The sequence below is a fragment of the Canis lupus genome, chromosome 2, assembly GCF_048164855.1.
Source record: "Canis lupus baileyi chromosome 2, mCanLup2.hap1, whole genome shotgun sequence".
Taxonomy (NCBI): domain Eukaryota; kingdom Metazoa; phylum Chordata; class Mammalia; order Carnivora; family Canidae; genus Canis; species Canis lupus.
The window spans coordinates 53,430,897-53,453,569 of record NC_132839.1 but is presented as its reverse complement, the minus strand read 5'-3'; the positions used below and the strand labels follow the sequence as shown (position 1 = coordinate 53,453,569).

Below are 22,673 nucleotides of genomic sequence, written 5' to 3'. Positions count from 1 at the left end.
GATGTGGAAACTGAGGCATGCAAGACTAACCAACTCTGGCAAGGTCACACTGCTAGTGAATTAGCCAGATTGAGTCTGGAGCCCATCCACCTGACTTCCACTCCTATAAGACAATGGCCTGATGGATCCTTTTGTGAATCGAAGTGCTACAATGTCATCAGGAAGGGGGCTGGGAATAAATCATAGGCAACCATTGGTGCTCATCCCAAGTGCCCTCCTTCAAGTTGCCCAGGTGGCTCAGCGGTTTAGTGCCTGCCTTTGGCCCAGGGCATGATCCAGGAGTCCCAGGATCGAGTCCCACATCAGGCTCCCTGCATGGAGCCTGCTCCCCCCTCTCCCTGTGTCTCTGCCTCTCTCTGTGTGTCTCTCATGAATAAATAAATAAAATAAAATAAAAAAGTGCCCTCTTTCATGCCCATCATCTGTTCCCCTATCCCAGCTCCCACCTCCCCACTGCTAACCTGCAATTTGTAATTGTTAAGAGTCTATTTCTTCGGATGCCTGGGTGGCTCAGCGTTTGAGCGTCTGCCTTTGGCTCAGGGCATGATCTCGGATCCGGGGATCGAGTCCCACATCTGGCTCCCTGTAGGGAGCCCACTTCTCCTTCTGCCTATGTCTCTCTGCCTCACTCTGTGTGTCATTAATAAAGAAATAAAATCCTTAAAGACAAAAAAAGAGTCTATTTCTTGGTTTGCCTCTCTCTCTTTTTTCCACTCTCCTTTTTGCTCATTTGTTTTATTTCTTAAATTCTACATAGGAGTGAGATCATATGGCATTCATCTTTCTCTGACAGATTTATTTCACTTAGCCATTTCATCAGACATATTCCTTTTTAGGTCTCAGTTTTCTGATCTCTGACAAGAGTAGAAAAGCACCAGATCAGTGGCTTTCAAAAGACATAAAAGTGGAGATGTTCTGATCAAATCTGACATGGGGACCCCTAAAATCACTGCCTCTCTCTCCTTACCTCTATGGCCCCTGTAGGGTGTCATAGACAACCCCTGAAGACTCTCGAGCGCAGTTTGAAAAGTACTGGGCTAAAGTCATTTGTCTGGTCAGCATATTTTTACTAAGCATTTTCTAGGTGTTGGAGATTGAAGAAGATCAAGACAGGGCATCTGTGTGATGGGCTCCTGTCCCATGCAACTTTTGATTTGGTGTGACCGGGGCAGGGGGCAGAAAACCAGCAAGGAAAACAACCAACCAGCATTTTTTAGACAGTGGCACACTACAAAGAAAGTTCAACCCAGGGCTGCTGGAACATGGGGGTGGGCATGTTTATCTTTAAACTGGGTGATAATGAAAGGCCTCCTGGAAGAGGTGTCATTTGAACTGAATGACTAGAATGAGCCAATCTTGCAAAGCCAAATGAGAAGAGCCTCAGGCAGGAGAGACCAGGAAGGCAAAGGCCCTGAGGCAGGAATTAATTGGGAGATGCTGAAGGTGGTGGGTGAGGGGAAGGTGATGGGGAAGCTCAAGGGGAAGAGGAAACAGGCTCCTGAGGGCCTGTGGGCCAAGGAAGAGAACTGGGCTGTATTCCAAGTATAAAAGGTCTTCTGAGAGCCTCTGTAATTCCCAGAGGCTTGAGAAGGGATGTGCAAATAACCTGACCTGATTGCTGCAAGCATAAGCATCTATGGGCCAGTCATCGACACCATACTTGCAGTAACTACAGAGGGAGCTGGAGTAGTTACAGTTTTCCAGCCACTGAACATTACAGGAGCCTTATTTGGCACGTGTGAGTCTTGCTGACCCCTGAGGGTAGGCCCCTGGAGTCCCGAAGGCATTGAGATGGCAGCTGGAGCTCCTCGAGAGAAGAGTGGATGAGAGGGCCCAGGTGAGCAGAGGAAGCAGTGGGAGGTGAGGCTCTAAGCCCCTGCTAGGTCTTCCCTCAGCTAATAAAGCTGCTTCTACCTCCAACCCAGCCTTACAGCACTCTTCTCTCTCAGGGCTGGGTGTGGAGACAATCTATGCAATCAGGTCCCCCATACCAGGGGGATCCACTCTGCTATAACAGTAACAAAAGATCAGTGGAAGCCATTGCAGGTTGGGCTTAGGAAAGAAGAATCACAAAATGAGGCTGCTTTAAGGGGGAATAAATGGCCCACAGGAGGGTGAAGAAGCTCTCTGGTTGAACGGTGTGGGGCTGAGGTGGGGTCGGTACTCATGGATGTAGTGTTGGGGACAGGGGACAGAGGTAAGCATGCAGACACAGCTCTTTCTTGCTCAGCTCCAGGGGCAGGGGTTCACTTCAGGGGCAAGGGCTATACATAGACATGTCCATGAGACTGGCACTCCCTGAAGTCACAGGGCAAATTGAGCACACAGGGCTAGGCCTCTGGTCCAGGTGGGAGGGCTCCACCTCACTCACCTGTTTTTCAATCCTGGGAAACAATGAAACTAAAACGATCATCCTGCATGGCCTACCTTTAAAGAGAAGGTGGCAGGTATCAGGTGAACAAGAAGAAGGTGTCCAGCCTTGCTCTGAGGGTGAAGAAAGCTTGCTGGGTCAGTGACCAGTGTTTAAGATTAGGGTTCTAAGCACTCCTCGTCCCTGGGCCCCCGCCTTGGGTCCCGTGCAGCTGCCTCGTTCCTGCTGCAGGATCAGAGCTGGCTGACTGTATGGACCCTCAGTTCACTCTAGGAGAGAAGAGCTCCCTGGCCAAATTTGACTTAAGAAACTCAGGGAGATTTCCAATATCCATCAGCATATTGAGAATTCCTGCAGAGCAGGGGTGCTGTTTGAGCCGTGGGGATGAGACCCCCTTTTACATATAATGTCCATTGACCATCTCTGAAACAGATGTTCTAGGGAACCCATTTTTGGGAATCTTGGCCTAGCTTCATTCTCCAGGGACAAATATACATGAATCCAGGGTCAATGACAACTATGTTAAGGAAGCAGGGCCTATGTGTCAGGCAGGAGAGAGGAGTCAGAGAGGCAGACTGTAACCTTCCCATTCCCCTAAAGGGCAAACTTGGGGCAGAGGCTGTCATTCTGCCTGCAGGGAGAGTTGGGGCAGGTGACCCTTAGAGGAAGGGCTACAAGAAAGTAGTTTAGAACCAAATGCACCCAGAGGAACTGTTTTGGGCTTTATACTAAGAGTTCAGAAACCAGACTGCATTGCAATCACCTGGGGTGATTCTGAAAAGCACAGATTCCTACCCTGTCCCCCAACCCCATGCAGAATCTCTGGGGTACATTATGATTTAGGCATACTTTTTTTCCCCCAAAGCTACTCCAATGCTTTTGATTCTAGGGACAGAGGCTACTTCTGATGACAGCATCCGAGTCTCTTTTAGAGCATCTTGTCAAGCTGAAAAACATCCACTACATTCCTGAGTCATCATAAAATCCAGGTGTTTCCCTAAGCCATCTGGATATGAGGTCAAAGTGAGAGTGGTTTTTTTTTGGGGGGGGGGGTGCACCTAATGGGTGAAGGAAGGGATGGGAGGAAGGTCAGGCCAAGGTCCAGGTTTGGTTGGAGAAAATCCCTCCAATATGATCAAGGGTGGAGGCTGAGATAAGAAAGCCCAGGGGTTCTGAGGGACTTGGAAGGCTGGGCTCCCCTTTGCCCTGGACATTTCCCCTAACAAGACTTTCTTCCCCCAAGCATCTGGGCAACCATCAAGGACTCTGGAGGCACACAGTGAGAAGGTGGCCCAAGGGTAGACAACGGGTAGTCTCAAGATGAAGTCTGTCTGCATTTGGGCTCTTATGGGATGGCACAGTGTTTCTGTGATAAGGCACCTCCTTTTATTGGTTTGAATGTGACATGTGATGTGGAGGGAGGAGCTTCAGCAGCCCTGACAGGAGCCCATGGCTCTGCTGAGAGCCCCTGAACTCTCTCTGAGACTCAGGCTCCTCATTTGCATAACTAAGGAGGCGGGTGATTTAGGTGTCCCCCGTGTCCCTTTCTGATTTAATGCTTTTTTTTTTTTTTAAAGATTTTGTTTATTTGATGAGAGAGCACGTGAGCACAAAGAGGAGGGAACAGCAGAGGGAGAGGGAGAAGCAGGCTCCCCACTGAGCAGGGAGCAGGATGTGGAGCTTGATCCCAGGACCAAGGCAAACACTCAACCCACTGAGCTACCCAAGTGCCCCAATGCTTCATGACTGAAAAAATAGAGGCTCAGGGAAGCCTGGCAATTCCCAAATCCACCCCTTTGGCTAGTGACTTTCAGTCAGGCCTTAATATACTGTTAAGTTCAACTCCATGGAGTGGAGCAAAGGCCTTGTTGTACAGATGGGGCTCACCCACACCTCCTGCTACCACGGAGGTTCCCTCCTCCTGGCTGGCACAACTCAACTGCTAATAACTGCAGTACCCTCTAGAGGGTGCTGCTGTCAGCGCTGTAACTCGTGCCTGGTGCCCTACAGGAACTAGAGGACCAGGCTTCCGGGGGGCTGGGGATGGAGGCATGGCAAAGTGGAGGACCGCCCATTTGAAAATTGCTGGTATTCTTCTCCTCAAGCATTGGAGGTAATTTATAGTGCGAAGGTCCGCTCATTCATTCATTCATTCATTCAACCAGCCTGACTGTGTGTGCCAGGCGCTGGATTAAGTGTAGCACACACCATGAAGGCAGGCCTTAGGATGTCCATTGTACAGAGAAGAAAACCAAGGCTCAGAGAGGCAAAGCAATTTGCCCACATTATGCAGCCAGGCAGTGCGCAGTTCAAGTGGCTTCAAGCTCAGCGTTCTCCCACTGCCCATGCTATAGGATACACACATTGGCCTTCCCACTGGAGCAAACCCCACCCCTTGATTCTCACCCCCTGCTGGGAGTTGTGTGTGTGTGGGGAGGTGCTGACCCACATGCCACCCCCCACCCAACAGAATGCATTACTGTGGCAATTGTGTCCCCAATGGCAACCTTCTTTGGCCTCATGATCACACATCCATACTTGCTGATGCTATGATTTTTCAGAGTGGGATTTCGGAAAACCTCAAAAATTATAATAGCAGTTTGATATTTTGTTGCAGGTCTACTTTGTGCCAGGTCCTGTCTTCGCTTTATCTTGAACTCTCTCAGTCATCAGATGAGCCTCATTTCATGGATGTGAAAAGTGAGGCTCAGAGAGCTTAAGTGACTTGCCCAAGGGCACATAGCTGGGATTTCAACCTACATCCGGGGCTGCCAAAGTCCCCGTTCTTTCTGCTTTACCACTGGGGCCTGGCTCCTTGTTTTCTTTTGTTGTCTGCCCTTCATCGCCTGCCTAACCCTCCCTTCTTGCCGCCCTCCTCCCCCTTCCCCCAGCCGTTGGACTTCTGTTGCACACAGCTGGGCATGCTCTGGCCCCATAACTAAATGAAGGTCTGGAGCAGGACTTCTCAATATTGGCACTACTGACATTTTGGGCTGGATAATTCTCTGCTGGTAGAAGGAAAGTGCTATCCTCTGCATTTTCAGATGTTTAGTAGCATCCCTGGTCTCCACCCACTGGATGCTAGTACTATCACCCCTCCCCTATGGCGACAACAAAAAAAGTCTCTCCACATAAGGTCAAATGTTCCCTGGGGAGCAAAATAGCCCCCAGTTGAGAGCCATTGCTTTATAGGAATTCGGGGTTGGGGTCAAGTTGATTATAGCCTGTCTTCTTCAATAGACAATGAGCAGCTGGAGGGCCAGAAGAGTGAATGGTTTACCCACATCTAGTGCAGTGCCTGTAGCATGTAGCAAGTGGTGCTGCAGGGAGAATGAATGAATGCTTTCCATGGATATGGTATGTTTCAGGATGAGGGCCTGAAGGCCTGCGTTCCCATCCAGATCCTCACTAGTCTGCTCTGGGCCAGCCGGGGGCACACACCTACCCCCTCCTGGGCCTCTGTCCCCTTTGTGATCTCTTAGAAGATTATCACAGCCCCAAGTGCCCTGGACACCTATGGAACTGCCATGCTCCACCTCAGAGGCCCAGAGTCCAGGGGCTGAGGAGGGGCTGTTCGCCAGGTTGGATGCTACACAACTGCCCGGTACTCAGTTCCTTCATTGGACCCTTGCCCCTCAAGCCAAATCAATCACAGAGAGAAGAGCAAGCCCTCCCACACCCAAAAGAGACCCAATGCAGGAGAGGTGGCTTCTTTTTTGGGTGTGTGTCTTAAAAGGGAAAACACATAACCTCAAAGGTAACCAAATATCCAAATCATGATGGCCAGCAGCACACACCCCAAATCCACCTATTCATGAGTTTAACAAAAAGCTTCTTTAGGATACACTGTAAGGCCATTGAGAGGGAGAAAAGTCGCCTCTCACAAGCTCAGGCCAGCCCGCAGGCCCGCCCGCCTAGTGTGTGCACACACGCACGCGCTGCGCGCGCGCACACACACACACACACGAACACACACACACACACACACACACACATACACATTCGGCTGCTTACAAGGAGGCTCTGAGTTTTTAAAAGTAAACTCTATGGTTTCCGTTCTTGCCCTGGATTCAACTTTTGAAAAAAGGAACTGTTTTCCCGTTTTCCCTACAAAGGCCCACACGCCCCCCTCCCTCCATTCTGGTCCTCCGGCCTCTCTCGGGCTCTCCCTCTCTAACCCTGAACCCGCCCAGCACCACTGCCCCTCTCAGCCACTCCTCCCCTGCAACAAGGACTCCGTTTCCAGCCACGCCCAGGGGCCCAGACCTCCTCTCGGGGATGGGGGTATCCTATCCGGTCTGGGGGAAGGAGAGCAGCTAGGGGAGACGCCACAATCTCCTTTCCCTCCATTGAACAGAGAGCTTTCTTAAGGAAAGAGGGTAGCAGTGAAGCTCCCATCAAGGCCCACAGCATGGTCAAAAGGCCAGCCTGGTGATAGCAGGAGAGGATGGCTCCTGTTTGGAGATGTTCCCACCCACAGGGGCACCTGGGTGGTTCAGTGGGTTAGGCATCTGACTCTTGATTTCAGCTCAGGTCATGATCTTAGCTCTGTGCTCAGCACACCATCTGCTTGTCCCTCTCCCTCTGTGCCTCCCTCATTCATATTCTCTCTCTCTCTCTCTCTTTAAAAATAAATAAATAAATAAATAAATAAATAAATAAATAAATAAATAAATAGATAAATAAATAAATGAATAAAATATTTTTAAAAAAGGTTCATTGGCCCTGTCACTCCTCACACTCCACTTGCAAGCAGGCCTGTTCTCCACGCATTGCTTCCTGTCTGAGTCTGGGTTGTCTTCCTTGAACTTGCCTTTCACTCCCACCCCCAGCTTCTACTTCTTGCTGCCCCCACTCCCAAGATGTTCAAGGGTCCAGTCCAGGTGTTAGCACAGAGGCAGCAAGGATGCCCCAGGACCTGCCAGCTGGAGCCCCGGGGCAGGGATTTCTCAGACAGAAACATTACCAGGATCAGGGGCTTTCAAGCTTTTTTGACCATAGCCCGCAGTAAGAAATCATCAGTTAAACACCAAGTTTGTATGTATTGTGTACATACAAATACCTATGTATTATAATCACATATACACTTATCTAGGACTGCAAAATATTTAACAGTAATAGAAGTTTTCAGAAATAATACTTACCTTTATTACATGGAAGGCACTATGAGATTTCTCTTTCCTATGTCATTACACTGCCCTAAATTGATTTTACCAGCTGCAGATGGACATGTTCTGTGCTAGATGTCCCTGCAGGAGCAGACACAGACTAAAAGTGAGACTCCAAGCAGGGGCCCGTGGGCCTCCCGTTGCTCAGCCGAGGCCCTTCTCAGCCCAAGAAGAAGGGGCTTGCGAGGGACCAGGTTCTACAAGGCATCATGAAAAAAATCCACGTGAAAAGTTGGGACATGGCCTTTTACTATTACAGAACATTCTAAATGAGTACTCCTGAACCTACAGATTGTGACCCCAAGGGGACCTAGAAGCCATTAGAGGAGAGGAATTAAGGCTTATGGTGCCTACTGAGAGCCTGACAAGGACCTCTTCAATATCATGTAGCCAATTAACTGGCTGAGTTGGGATTTGCACTCAGGTCTGCCCTACCTGGCAGGTTCCCACCTTAGCAGCTCCACCCCACCATCCAGGGAGTGAGGTCCCTTGGAGCTCCTGCTCTGACTGGGGAGTTCGACAGTTTGTTCTCAACATGTGGGGATAGAAGGCGCCTCCATGGGCATGCAGGGGTGCAGGCTGCCTGGGATGTGGGTGCGTGTGAGATGGGGAGCAGGGGCAAAGTATGTGCATAGCTGTAAGAAGGGGCCTGGAGTCAGGTGTGGCTCAGACAGCACACAGACTCCCTGCAAATAAGTAATACTACATCTATCATTTTACCCTCTTGGATTCTTTACTCCTATATTGACCAGAGGGCTTTCAAATAATAAAGAGAGAATCCCAACTTAAGTATAATTTTTATGAAAAATTCTAGGAAAAGAAAAATATTTACTTAATATTGAAATTAGTACTACTACTAATAAATGATATTGAACGGTTATTGAGTTCAATAACTGCCCAGTGGCAGGCACCATGCTAAGGGCTTTGCTTGTATCGTTGCAGCTACTGTTTATCGAGAGGGCCAGCTACGGGCCTGCACTGAGCACAGACCTGGCACCTAGGTGGCGCTCAGAAGTTACTGGAGAATGAATGAAGGTACCAGGTGATGCGCTAGAAAGTGGACCTACATACATCTCATTTAAACCCAACTTGATATAACCTGAAAAGTTCCAGTATTTCTCTGAGAGAGTTTTTCTTCCTTTTGATTATTCCTTCATCTGAAACTTTTTAAATTGGAGGAGCGATCTCTCCTTCTGGGTTAGAGGCACCACCTCCTTTGGGTTTTCTCCGCCATGGCCATGTGGTTTTCTCCCCAATGGCCTTTCCATTCCTGGGCAGTCTCTTCCAGGCTCAGTGCCTGACAGGCCAACACTCCTACACTGATCTTCAAAGCACCTCCTAAGCCGCCCTGCCCAGGGCCACAGGCGATCTGATCGTCCCTTCTCCTTGGCAACCCAGAGGCAAGGGAGGAACAAGGATTAGAGCCTAGACATCTGGGTTCTTTAATCAAGATGAGCAACTGACTAGAGCCTCAGAAAACCCAGATTCTAGTTCTGCCCTTCCCCTAAGTCACATATGACCTTTAGAAAGTCATCATCACACCTTTCTGGGTTCACTTTCTTTCAAATGTGTTTCCCAAGATCCAGGGTTCCCCCAAATGGTCAGATACCCACCCACCACAGTATCCCGGACCTGAAACACCACACTAATCCATCCAGCTTCCTTCCTTTCCTCCTGGCAGTCACCCTGACAGAATTGGAATTTATGCACCAAACAAAATGCTGGCTGGGTCCTGGGCTCCTTCGTGGTGAAACCCTAGAGGAATCCTATCAGAACCATTCTCACAATTGCAAGGAGTAGAATGATGGAAAAGTTTCGGTTGGATACTGTCTTTCAACAGGAGACAAGCCGGCACCCCACAGTTGGGTCTGGCCTAGAATGCAGGTTAACACTGACAACCGTCCACCCAACCCCAGGGTTAGAAAGGCTCCACCTCCATTGGCTTCAACTGCAGAGGAACCCAGAGATGGAAAAACTGTCTCTGGTCATGTGTCCTCATTTAGTCTCCTCTTTCTTGAGAGATGCCCCTGCTTGGTGACACAGTCAGAGTTTGTCTCCCTTGCGGACAGCTCAGTGGCCCTGTCCCAGGTTCTGTCAATTCCCCCCAGCTTTTTGCCAGCCCTCTGGGGCGCCCTGTGGCTCCTGGAGTAGGCCAAGTGGCCAAGGCGGTGGGACCAATGGGTTCTTACAGCCTCTGCTTGGGCACCTGCGGTGCCCCTGACACACTGTTCCTCCCACTTCGTGTATCCCTCAGAGCCTCCTCCTTCCCGCTGCCAGCACAGGCCACGGCTCAGAATCAGGAGGCGCCTCTTCCAGCTCAGAAGTAGCAGCGGGGATCGGACCCCGCAAACCCACTCTAAAGCTGCTAGCCTGCCCACCCCGGCTCGTTCCTGACCCTAGGACTTGAAAGCACGCGCGGGCGTTTGGTGTAAAAGCTCCCTTAATTTCGGGGGATCGGCAGACCGGAGCCCCTCCTCACGTGTCCCTTTGCCCCATTCGCGCTGCGTCTGCAACAGCCAGAAAGTTTGCTCAACTCCACGGGCCGGCGGGGGGCCCCGGCACACGCCTCCCCCCACAGGGGACACGGAGCGGGGCAGCCGGGCGCGCCGCGGGCTGGTCCAGGCCCCCCACCCGCCGCCGGGAGAGCCTCTCCCGGAGGGAAGGAGACAGTTACCTTGAAGAGTTGGACTCCCTTCCGCAAGAACTTCAGGGCCACACACCTGGCCAGGCGGCGGGGGCTCCTGGGGCCGGGGGCGCGGGTGTCGCGGCGCTGCGGGGAGGCGCTCCTGCGCGCGCCGCGCACCCCTCTGGCGGCTGCCGGCGTGCTGTCCGCAGGTCCCCGGCGGCGGCTGGGTGGCCGAGTCCCGGCGGGCCGAGCGAAGGGCCGCTGCAGGGTGCCCGGAGCCCCTGGCACCCGCGTCAGACGCGCGGAGGGAGGCCGAGAGAGAGGGACCTTGAGCGGCGCGGCGCGCGTCCTCAGCTCTGCGAGCCCCCTCTGGAGCGGCGGGGAGGTAGGTGGGCGGGCGGGCGGGCGGGCATGGCGCGCGGTGACACATACATAGGGGCGGGCGGGGGAGGGGAGGCCGGCGCCGAGGGAAACCCCACCCCCGGGAGACCCGAGGGGCGGCCGGGGGGGGAGGGGCGGGGAGGGCGGAGGCGTCTGGAGAGCGCTGGACCCCGGCTCCGGACCGGCGCGCCGCGGGGAAGCCGCCGGGGCGCAGGGGCGCGAGAGGAGCGCGCGGCCCGGGCCCGCGGGAGGCAGCGGCGCGGGAAGGGCTGCAATGCGGTCGGCGGCTCCGCAGTCCGAGGGGCCCTGGAGGGCTGCGTCGCCCCGGCGCCGGCGCCCGCACCCGCACCCGCGCCCGCGCCCGCACCCGCACCCGCACCCGCGCCCGCGGTGACCGGCCGCGGCTCCCGGGCGCCCGGCGCGGGGAGTGCAGCGGACGCCCCGCGGAAGCCACCCGGCGGGGCGCGCCCGCTGCTCCCGGGCCACGGTTTGGAAGGACCCTCAGGAGGAGCTGGCTCAAAGTTTCTGGGGATGGGGTGCGCCGGGATGGCAGGGCGCACGGAGGTTAGGGCGCAGCGGGGAGGCGCGCTGGGCACTCGACCCTCAGGGCAAAAGGCTGAGGTTCTTCAAAGTCCCGGAGAGACCAAGGACGCCTCAAACCAAGCAGGCTTCTCCGGCACTTCTGTAGCTCCAGACACCACCCTCCTTAATAATTTCGTTTCCAGTCAAAAGAATAAGAGAACCAACAGCGCTTAACACCTTCGGTGAGCTGGTTGCTTAACATGCATTAATATCTCACTTAAATTTCCCCAAAGCCCAGTGAGGTAAATATTAGGATTCCTCCATTCCCAAAGGATGTGAAAACGGAGGCTCAGACAGTGATGGAGTTACCTACTCAAGGCGGGGTCTGAATTCAAACCCAAAGTCGTGCTCTCTCTGCTACACGAGCTGCTGACTAAGCCACGGGAGTTTTGGAGCCACCCAGGCTGGTTGGTGGCCCTCGGGGTCCTTATGAAGGATGCTGGTGATGCTTGACCCTAAGATTTAGTGGCCTCGGTCAGTGTGGTGGAAGCCGCTTGACTCCCTCACTGGGCATGGATTGAATGAAGAAGAGCAAGAAGTGGGGTGTTTGTGGGCTGCCCATGACAGAGATAGTAGACTAAGCTTTTTCTTGATTAAAAGGCATGAAAGTGGCTCCGTTTCCCAGGGGTGACAACTCTGGAATGTGTGGGTTTTTTGCTGGCCATCTCTGCTAGGGGGCAGGACTGGCCCTGGCCCAGCACATTCCCTTGTCTGTTCTCTACACAGGCCGGTGAAGCCTGGAGAGGGCGTGGTTCCCACTCCACCCACTGGTCCCCAGGAGCCATGGTGAGGTGTTCCACTGATGGGCAGTTCTTGGCTGTACCCCTTTTCTACCTGAATCTGTTGGTTTCTTCCCGTCAGGTCTCCAAGTTACAGAGCATCTTGGGCAGTGCTGACAGGAGGGTGACTAGAACCTCTCAGGGGGGAGAACAGCATCTTGTCTTTCAAACAAAAAAGTGGGATGAAATCTTATTAGTTACTGACCCAAGACTGCCTCGATCAGGAGAAATGATTCTTCTAGGAAAAAAAAAATATAATCCTTAAAATTCCAACAGGAGGAGTCATGGGTTCTCATGCCAATATTTGCCTGATGCTCTAGGTGAGAACAAACCACACCCTCATCTGTAAAACGGGGTCATATCTGACTTACATCCCAGAATGTGTAGGGTTAGTGAAGGACAATTCAATTCAAAGACAAATATTGATTAGATAATTTATCTTTGTAATGAAGTGAACAAATTCTTATTGATTATCTAATTTTGTAATGAGGCTGAGAGACATACAATGGGCTCCTATTATATGCCAGACGCTGTTTGATACAGCAGCCTTGCAGGTGGATATTATTTCCATTTTGCACACTAAGAAACTGAGACTCACAGGCCACCCAGGTAGTGAATGAGTGCAGGTTAGCATTAGGTCATTAGTGACTCCACACTGCTGCCCCTTCGGGCTACGGCAAACACAGGATGATTGGAAAGTGCTGGGACAATTTAAAGACCACGTTCCAAAAATTAAAGGATGTAGTGTCAGAAAGCCATTGGTGGCATGTGGATGTTCCCCTGTTTAATGCAGAGTGCTCTTCCTTGTGTAGTATTTCTGATGCTGGTCATCTCTCCTCTGCTCAAATACTTAATGCCCTTTCCAGGCTGCCTGATCCTATCTGCTGCTATGGGCGACCTTTTAACCTCTGGCTGCTCCAAGTGTGGTCCACAGACTAGTGGCGTCAGCTGGGCACTTGTTCAAAATGCAAAAATCTCAGGCCTACTCCAGACCTTCTGCCTCAGAATCTGCATTTTAATGAGATCCCCCCAGGGGAGTTTTATATGCCTTCTGAAGTTTTAAGAACCACTGTGCTGGCATCATTCAGCAGGTTTTACTCAGTCAACCACAAAACTGCAGAGTAAGAGGATCTCAGAGCTGAGAAGGGCTCTAGGAGAAGATTGAGGACCACATCCTCATTGTCTGGAACATAGGATCCTTGAACATGCTCATGGATTTGACTCCCTTCTGAGTCCATGTCCCATTTTCACATGGTTCTCAGATTTTGTAGAAGCACCTGCTGGTTCCCATCACTGTGGGTTCAACAGTGAACAAAACAGGCCCATTTCCACCTCCTGGCCTTGTCTGCCAGACCTCCTTCCACATGGCAGATCTTTTTGTGTTTGAAATCAATGATTCCACTGCTCGTGCACTTTCCCCCTTCCCCTTTAGGATTGGGCATCACCACTTCATTCTCTCCTTCCTCATCTCTCTCTAGCCATGGATGCTACCCACTGCCACCAGTCTTCTTCCAGCAGGTTGGACTGCCCTGTCTCGTGTAGTGAGTGATTCAGACCTAAACAAAGTCCTGCTAAGTGTGCTTAGCCCAGGGAGCTCACCTCCTTTGATGGGGTACTATGCTTCTGTTAATGTAGCCTACATTTATGTGCTTTTCTGGCAACCTCATCACAGCTCATTCTGAGCCTGTAGTCAACTCAGATCTCCTTTCTACATGTACTGCCATGGCCCAGTGTCTTCCCTGGTTTGTTCTGGTATGGTGGGTTGTTCTAATCCAAGTGTGGGACTTCACCTTTACCTATCTTAAAAATTTCCCTGATAAGATAAGCTCAACACTCCTAACCCTCTCGGTTCCTGTTTCTGTCATTCTCTGTGTTTGCTGTTGTTCTCATCAGTGGACTTTCTACAAAGCTGACTGGTGTCCCACTTTTCTGTCTTCACTTATCCTGGGGCTGAGTTCTAGAGCAGGGCAGGATGCCATGGCTCCCTATCCCAATTATAATGGCTGCATAATGCATCACCCCAAACCTTAGTGGCTTAAAGCAATGAGTCGTTTAATGTCGTTCCGGGTTTCTCTGAGTCAGGAATCTGGGAGAAGCATGGCCAGGCAGTTCTGCCTTGGGTTATCTCGTGGGGTTGCAGTTAGATGTCAGCTGAAGGCTTACTGGGGCTTGAAGTTCCAGGTCTAGTGTGGCCGGCAAGTCGGTGTTGGCTGTTGGCCAGTGGCCTCAGCTCTTCTCCATCCAGCCTGCCAGTGGAACTGCCTCATGACATGGCAGCTGGCTTCTGCCAGAGCAAGTGATACAGGAGGCTGAGTGGAAGCTGCAGTACTCAGATGTCCTAGCTTTGGAAGTCAGTCACACACTGTCATGTCTACCATATTCTTTTAGCACACAGCCCACCCTGAATTAATGTGTGAGTACCAGGGGTAGGGATTCCTGGGAAGCATCTTGGAGATTGGCTTCCACAATCCATTAAATTGACTCTTAGAGGATGGCCAGTCTCCTTTCAGTTCACTTAAGTGTAGCACCACTAGCACTTGTTTCTGTCCATTACATGGGGACACCATGTACATATCTTGCTAAGTCCCAGTGCAAGCTCTTTGCAGAATTCCTTTGAAGCATCCTTTGAATACTCTTGTATGAGCAAGCAGTCTAGCTTGTGCTCTGGGACAACATAGCTGTCCCAATTTCTAATTTTTTTTATTTTTTAAATTCAGTTAGCCAATATAGAGTACATCATTAGTTTCAGATGTAGTGTTCAATAATTTATCAGTTGTGTATACCACCCGGTGCTCATAAGGAGGGCATGTGATATGATGTCCCAATTTCTGCAGGACAGCCTTCAGCATCCCACTCCTCCTGATACAGCCAAAGATTGTTGTGTTGCTCTGCTACGTCACACTTTTGGTTGATATTAAAACTTGTGGACAATTAAAACCATCAGACCGTTTTCATGCTGGCCCCCGTAAAAAAGGATTCCTGTCTATCTCAAGCAACAAAACAGAGTTAAGGAGGGAGAGGTTCCCTGTGTGTTCAGTAGTATTGGAAGTGAACCCCCAGTCTGGCACAGAGGACTTAGGGGAGTTTCTTAACTTCTCTGGATATCAGTTTTCTCATCTGTGAAATGGAACCGTATGGAATTGTAGAATTGGAATGAGGGATGTCAGTCAACACCTAGTCAGTGATCTGGCTCCAGGAGCAAGATGGTGAATTTTCTTCCCTTTCCTCTCCACTACAATTCAATGTCCCTCAGTAAGTGTGTGCTGCTTTCTAGGTTTGTAAAAGAAGCTAAAATACCTCCTCAGAGGGCAGCAATGATAAATACTGTATGTAATGCATGTAGAGAGGTTGTGATCTTTTCTGGAAGCAAAGGGCCATGGAAGTATGATATAGAAAAGTCTACTTATTGCAGAACGGGGTGGGGGAGTGGTCTTCTGAGAATTAGTGGAACATTTGAAATGTGCCGTTTTATTACTATAACACTGTGCAAGTGACAAATTCAGAGAGAAATGTTCTAATAATAAAGACCATGGGGTAAGCTAATGAAACACTTACAATTCCCCACAGGTCTATGTGGCATAATGACGTTCAGACACTGGAAATTGCTGTGTCACATAAGACATAGAAATTGAAGGGCACATTTAAGGAAACTCACATTTCTTGAAGATTCAGTTTGATTTATTTTCCCCCTGAATTTATAGCAGATTCTATTTTCAGTAGAACCCTGCCATTTATAACAGAGGAAATTATGGCAAGCATTTTACTCATGACTCACTAGTGTTTTTATCATTGAGAATACGCAGGGAATGACACTGAGTGGGATGTTACCATGTTGGTGTACAGCATCGTCACCATCATCATCACCACCACCATCATCAGCTAAAACAATATTTTCCAAACAGGTCTAGGGTAAGAGGAGAGGTAGAAGGAGTCTTCTCTTGGCAGCCTCAGCCCCTGAAACTCGTGGGAGCTTGCTCACTTTCTCTGTCCCCAACCCTGAATCCTAAGGGGCTGCCTCCCACAACCCCTACCTGCCTGAACTGGCTCTTTCTTGTTCTTTCCCTTATCCCTGCTATCAGAGAGTTCTGGGAACTGATTGCTCAGCCCTTGTCCCATTGTGCTTGCTGATTTTATTTTCTTTCATTGATAAACATGGGATCATTCTGAAAATTTTTTGTCCTAAATATTTCACACATTCCAGTAGAGATACAAAATGCATGCTTTCTAGGGATGCCTGGGTGGCTTAGCACGTGATCTCGGGGTCCTAGGATCGAGTGTTGCATCAGGCTTCCTACGGGGAGTTTGCTTCTCCCTCTGCCTATGGTCTCTACCTCTCTCTCTGTGTCTCTCATGAATAAATAATAAATAAATAAAATATTTTAAAAATATATGCTTTCTAAATGCAGATATGGTATCCCATGCTTGCTTGCTAAAGACCAAATGTAAGAAGTACAGAAAGCATTTCCATGGCTCAAAAATCATCTGTTAATACACAGACATGGCTTTCCCCCACAAAACTTGGCATTTATTTGACACTAAAGCCTTGGGGAATAGTTATCTTGACATTTTAGCTGTTGCTATTGATCTGTTTGGTTTCTTAATGTGTATTCCTTTAAGGGGAGAACACACAGAATGTGTAAGGGAGGAAAAAGCAGTATTTAACTAGGTAATCTTTTATCCTTAGGGCATTTACTTATTAGCATTTAATCTTGAAATAATCATGAAAAAACAAGCATTATCAAAATGCTGGAGGGTGCATTGTCTACCCTGAAAACCTTAAGTTCAAAGATATGAAATGTCAGTTCCTTCATGGGCTAGCGCAGCTCATCTGTTTTCTTTCCTGCCTTCCTTCCTTCTTTTTCTTTCTCTTTCTTTGTTATCTTTGTAAAATATGCATAACCCAAAGTTTATCATTTTAACCACTTTAAGTGTACAGTTCAGTGGCGTTAAGCACATTCACAATGTTCTACAACCATCTCCACCCTCTGTGTTCAGAGCTTTTTCATCTTCCCAGACTGAAACTCTAGACCTGTGTCTATTAGACACTAACTCCCCATCCCCATCCAAGTCTCGGGCCACCACCATTGGATGTTCTGTCTCTATGAATTTAGTTACTCTAAGTACTTCATATAAGTGGAATCATACAGTATTTATGTTCTTTATTGACTGGTTTCCTCACAACTCAATGCATTTTTAGCATATACAAACACCATTATAATCACAATGAAGTGAGGACCTGGTTCCCTGGAAGGTTCCTTTGTGTCACTTCTAGTGGGTACATCCCACTCAGGGAGATCACTATTTTGCCCTTACTGACAGACCAACCAGTTTTGTCTATTCTTAAACTTGATAGAAATATTATTATCCTATGAATAATTTGTTGTGCCTGGCTTCATTTGCTCAAGCTGAAGGCAAACTGGAGAGTGTAGGCCCATCCAAGGAAACAGCCACTACTTTGCTCCAACTAAATATCACCAGTCAGGAATTCAGACTCATTGTTGTTGGATCATATAGTATTAATATTAGTATTGGTAGTGGTGGTGAAGATGATAGGGATGGTGGTGGTAGTACTAGCAGTGGTGGTGGTAGTAGTGGTGGTAGTGGTAGTGGTAGTGGTAGTAATAGTGGTGGCAGTGTTAGTAGTAGTGGTAGTGGTGGTGGTGGTAGTACTAGAAGTGGTGGGAGTGGTGGTGATGGTGATGGTAGTAATAGTGGTGGCAGTGATAGTGGTGTTGGTAGTAATAGTGGTGGTAGTGGTAGTAATATTGGTGGCAGTGATAGTGGTCTTGGTAGTAATAGTGGCGGTGATGGTGGTAGTAATAGTGGTGGCAGTGATAATGGTGTTGGTAGTAATGGTGGTGGTGGTAGTGGTGGCGGTGGTAGTACTAGTGGTGGTGGTGGTAGTACTGGTGGCAGTGGTAGTGGTGGTGGTAGTAGTAGTGGTGGTGGTGGTAGTAGTAGTGTGGCAGTGGTGGTACTTGTTTTCCTTGAAAGCGAAATTTCTGGATTTTTACATAAAGTCAGGCAATAACTACCTTAAACATTAAAATATGGTGTGCATCAAAACATTAAAGGATTGACAGGACACATCTGTGAGTGGTGGGATCATGCTCTGGTGATGGCAGTTGATTAACGGACAAGGGATAATTGAAAGGAAAAATCAAAGACACTGGATCTTAAGGGAGAAGCATGAAAGGCCTCCGATTTTTGAACCTGCCTGCCTCAGGGACGGGGAGTCCCTACGACAGCAGCAGAGATGTCAGGAAGAGTAGCCGACTTGGGGAAAAAGGCAGCAGGTGCCATGGTATTCAGTTGTGTTTTCGGACAGAGTTGGAGGGACCATTGGGGGAGGTGGCCAGCAGGCTGAGAGAAATGTGGAGTCCAGGACTTGGGGAGATGCTCAGCCTGAGGAGAGTCCACTCACAGGAAAGCAGGGAATGTGGAATTCTACCCAATAAATGTTAAAATAGACTTTAATTGCATACTGTAACCAATTAAGGGAGAGAAGCACAGTAAAGATGGAGGATGAGAGATTGTTGGATAGAAATGCAAGGATGCTGAGAGACACAGAGACAGCCCCAGAAATGTAGAGAGGGAATGCCAGAGACCCTGACACACTCAAGGAAAAGTGATGCAGATACACCCCGGCCGGGTCCCACCTACTGGGCCCACCTTTGGTTTCAGATCAAGTCAGAAGTCCAGTCCCTCAAAAGTCACCCCAGCCTTCCTGAGGTTTCCTGGCTTTATAGGAGCTCTGTCTAATTTGAGCTAGAGGTTCTCTCCAGAGCTGTGTTGGAGCCAGTTTAACCTTTGAAGGATGAAGAGGAGAAAAAAGGGTGAACGTCATTTATTTTGTGTGTGTGGGGTGGGTGCTTATCATTTTGTTGTTATTTCTGGCCTCCCATTTCCCACAGTTGATGGATGAGGACCACTGAGTCCCACTGTTGTGCCTACAGAGTAAAGCATTTGACCAGGTCCTAAGTTGCGTGTGTCAAAAAAAATAGCAGCCATAAGGCTACCAAAGGGACACTTACATTTTAATAAGGGAACAGGAAATTGACAAATTAGAGCAATTTAGAGCCTTGACAAACAAATATGAATATATGAGAAAATCAATACTGAGTAAAACTCACTGATCAAGAGGAGGTAGATGACAGATACTGAGTGGAGTTAACCAGGGAAGGGTAAGAGTGCCAGGAAAACCTATGAATTAATTGAAAGGGGGGCAAATAAACAGAAATTGCACAGGAGGGAGAAGAAGGGCTTCCTCCCAGCCCCCCAGCTTGAAAATCAGTTGTTCCCCACGTCCAGGTGAGCTGGGTCCTGCTGCCTGCCCAAATCGCACACCGGTGCGCGCTCTCCCCACCCCTGGCCCCTCTGCATGCCGTGGTTGGAAACGTGGCTTTTCCAGAGTCAAAAGCCAGAACACAAGGCACCTATTCACCCTGCTGGGTTTGAAATTCTCCTCCGAAATTCCTTTAACTGCAAACACCTTCTCCCGAGTACACTGTGCATCTTTTCAAATTTCAGACATAAACAGCAGCATGGCCCCGCCTGGCAACCCCCTCTCACTCTCCTGATAAAAATAGAAAGGGCCAAGGTGGGGAAAGTCGTGGGCACAGTGGGGGTTTTGTGGATCAGCTGTTTGCATGGGTGTTCCTGACCCTCTCTGCCTATTTTGGGGAGGGGTGTCTCTCAGGGGAGCTTCAAACTGAATTCTCGGGGGATTTGTCATCCCTGGCACCTTGGCCCCTTCCATTCTGGGCCCGAGACACATCTCTGTAGTTGTGTGTTTAACTGTGTGTCCCAGGGAGAAACACGTTTACTTGTGGTCATTGGCGTGGTTGTGGGGGATGGAAAAAGTGGTGGGTAAGAAGTGCGGGGAAGCAGTTCATTTCCAGAAGCCATTGGTATGAAAACTATCACGAGACACCCAATTGCACATGGTGGAGGCCTGGGTGTGGTGTGAGTTTAAACCAAGACAGGCACCATGACCCCATGAATAAGTGAAGGGCTTTGGGAGGTCACGAGGTGTTCCTGGCGCAGTTGGCTCCTGTCCTATGGGACGGGGGTGAGCTAGGAGGGCAGGGTGAATTGACCAATTCCCTGAGCTGGGGCTTAGGGGACCTGTTCTAGTTCCAGATGCACCCTTTACCAGTGACATGAAATATCCCCCAGAGAAAGATGGAGGATGGGATCCTGCTGCTTCTCTGCCCACAGCCATCCAGTGGCTTCTGGTCGCACTCAGGGCACTGTGGCCAGCAGAACTGGAATGATCTGGCCCTGCCTCTCCCACCTATCTCCTCACCCCCACGGGGCTCCCTTACTCTTGCCCTTAATGTTCTGGCTCCATCTCCTCTTTGGATCGTGCTTTCAACATCAGGGAGGCCTTTGCTGACCACCCTGGCTTTTCTACCTCCTTCGCTTCTCTCTTATGGCACCTGGTCCCTCCCTTATTAGCCTGGACCACAGCTCGCTGGTGTATATTTTGATCTGTTTACTTGTGCAGTGTCTGCTAGCCTCTCTTAATGGACTGCAAACTTTGTGAGGGTGGAGACACATATTCCCTGGCCCCCACCGCAGTGTGTGGCACATGCAGCTTCTCAGTCAATATTTGTTGGATGAACGAATAGGTCTATTTTGTCCTCCTCTGTATCTTCTGTGTCTGACACATTTAGATACTCTATAAGTGAGTCACAACAACTCACGTGCATGGAGCACTCTGTGTTAGACATTGTTCTAAGCATTCTCCGTCTAGCAGCTGATTTAGTAGCCATAATTATTTATTGTTTTATAACGGAAAGGAAGAAAAGGGAAGAATGGAAAGGAAAGGCAAGGAAAGAAAAGGGAAAGGAAAAGAAAAAGAGAAGAAACAGGCCCAGAGAGGTCAAGCACCATGCCTCAAATCACACAGCAAGTGAGTGGTAGAGCAGATTTGATGCCAGACAGTGAAGTTTCAGAGCCTGTGCCTTTACCCTCCTCATCCTGCTTGAATGAAGGCGTGAACAACTAGCTCATTGCAGAGGTTCATAAACATTAATTTATCACCACCCCACACACTTGATTGAAAGGGTCAGATTGGATCTTTATAAGACAGTGAAGATGCAGTCAAGTGTATAATCAGGAATAAGAATCAGTGGGGTAGGGTGAGGCCTCAGTACCGACCAGGCAGCCTCTCTGTCAGGAACCCCTCCCGGGGGTAGAGGGGTTGGAGCTGTTTAAATGATGAGAGAGAAAGTTGTGATGGCCAAGCCAAGGCTTGAGGCTTGAGCAGGCAAGGTTTGGAAGCAAAGACATGAGACAAGAAGGTGCATCTCCCGTGAGAGATAGTCAGAGCCATCAGATGATGAAACTGATGAGAGAACAGAAGTACCACGAAGATTTGCTAGGATGTAAGGCTGAAAGTGGTGCCCAGTGCAGTCGTCAGGGTGGGACCGACAGGTGGGGATTCTCTTTGGCCAAAAAGAAGTCAGGGAAGGGAAAAGTCTGTTTGTTTAGTCAAACCAGAAAACAAGTGTTGGAGCTCTGGAGTGATATCAGACGTCAGTTCACATGCCACGGTTCAACTCCTGGCATTTGGTTGGTGCCCCGAATGTTGCCATTTGCAGCCACCTAAACCCCACCCTAACTGCACTGGAATCCACCAAATTCTGAAGTACTGCCATCTTGGTCTCTGGGAAAAAGATCATCACCTCAGAATCTTCAAGCTGGACAAGACTCCAGCATCCTTACTCTTGTGTTAGGACTGAGCTGGTGGCTTGGACCCAAAGTTCAAAGTGGGTGATTGGGAATCAAGGTTGTATGGGCACTGGGAATAGGTGATATTGATCACCTAAAGTGCCAGTTGACTTTTGACCCCTGTTTCAGTCAGCATAGGTAGGGTTATGCTGCAGTAACAACAGCCCCCCAAATCTTAGTGACTTAAAATAACAAAGATCTAATTCTCATGTATGCTTGTGTCTACCAAAGTTAGACTGGGAGCTTTGCACCAGGTTATCATTGGCATCACTCTAGGTCAGCCTGGTGGAGCAGCCACTATCTGAAGCATTGCTGGTTGCCATGGCAGAGAGGAGAGAAAGTTCTGGAGCATGATGTATTAGCAACTGAGTGCTCCAACCCAGAGTTGACACATGTCACTTCTGGTTACAAATTGCTGGCTAGAACTGGCCATGTGACCCCCATCCAGCTAAAGTGGGAGGAGAAGTATAATCCTATGTGCTAGCAAGATGAAGGACTGAAATATTGTGAACACTCAATATTACTATCTCTAGTCAATCTCTTAGTGATAAAGTAAGGTTTGGGTTTCACCTATCTATATTGTCACTGAGATCCTTTCCTTAGGGGACGGAATGCTTCCCAGAGTAGGTGGGGATGGTAATGGTGCACGGGAGGTCCTGATAGCCCCAATACTGGGTACCTGTTTCCAGAACAACCCCATCAAACCTTGAGGCAGGTTTTGGACATCTGTTGGAGCCCCATTTGGTGGCTGGTATGCCCAAGGTCTAGACCTACTCTACTAAAGAGTAGGACAGCCTCCTCCCTATAGCTGTTCCTCACCAAGGCATTCACCTTAAGATATGTTCTGGGTCAAAGTCTTTGACCCAAGGTGGTGGGTCACCTTGACAGATGAGGCCTCCTCTGAGATCCTCAGAAGGCCTCATGGCTTCACTCCTCATCTCCTGGGACCTGGTCTTAGAGGCCACAGAGCTCTCCAAAAGATGGAGGCATCACTGGACCTGGACCTCAGACCATCATCTGAACCCTGC

At 49.4% G+C, this 22,673-nt stretch overlaps 1 protein-coding gene and 1 long non-coding RNA gene across 3 annotated transcripts in view; one reads left to right on the top strand and one right to left on the bottom strand.

The window, feature by feature from the left end:
- Positions 1-10,344, bottom strand: part of ACAN (aggrecan) — a 62,177-nt gene extending 51,833 nt beyond the window's left edge. For both annotated transcript variants that reach the window (XM_072799454.1, XM_072799461.1), the window contains exon 1: positions 10,214-10,344. The gene's annotated coding sequence lies outside the window, so the exon portion shown is untranslated. The remainder of the gene's footprint in view (positions 1-10,213) is intronic.
- LOC140617691 (uncharacterized) overlaps positions 10,344-22,673 on the top strand; it is a 123,171-nt gene continuing 110,841 nt past the window's right edge. Inside the window, exon 1 of the long non-coding RNA XR_012017882.1 lies at positions 10,344-10,550. This is a non-coding gene — a long non-coding RNA (uncharacterized lncRNA). The remainder of the gene's footprint in view (positions 10,551-22,673) is intronic.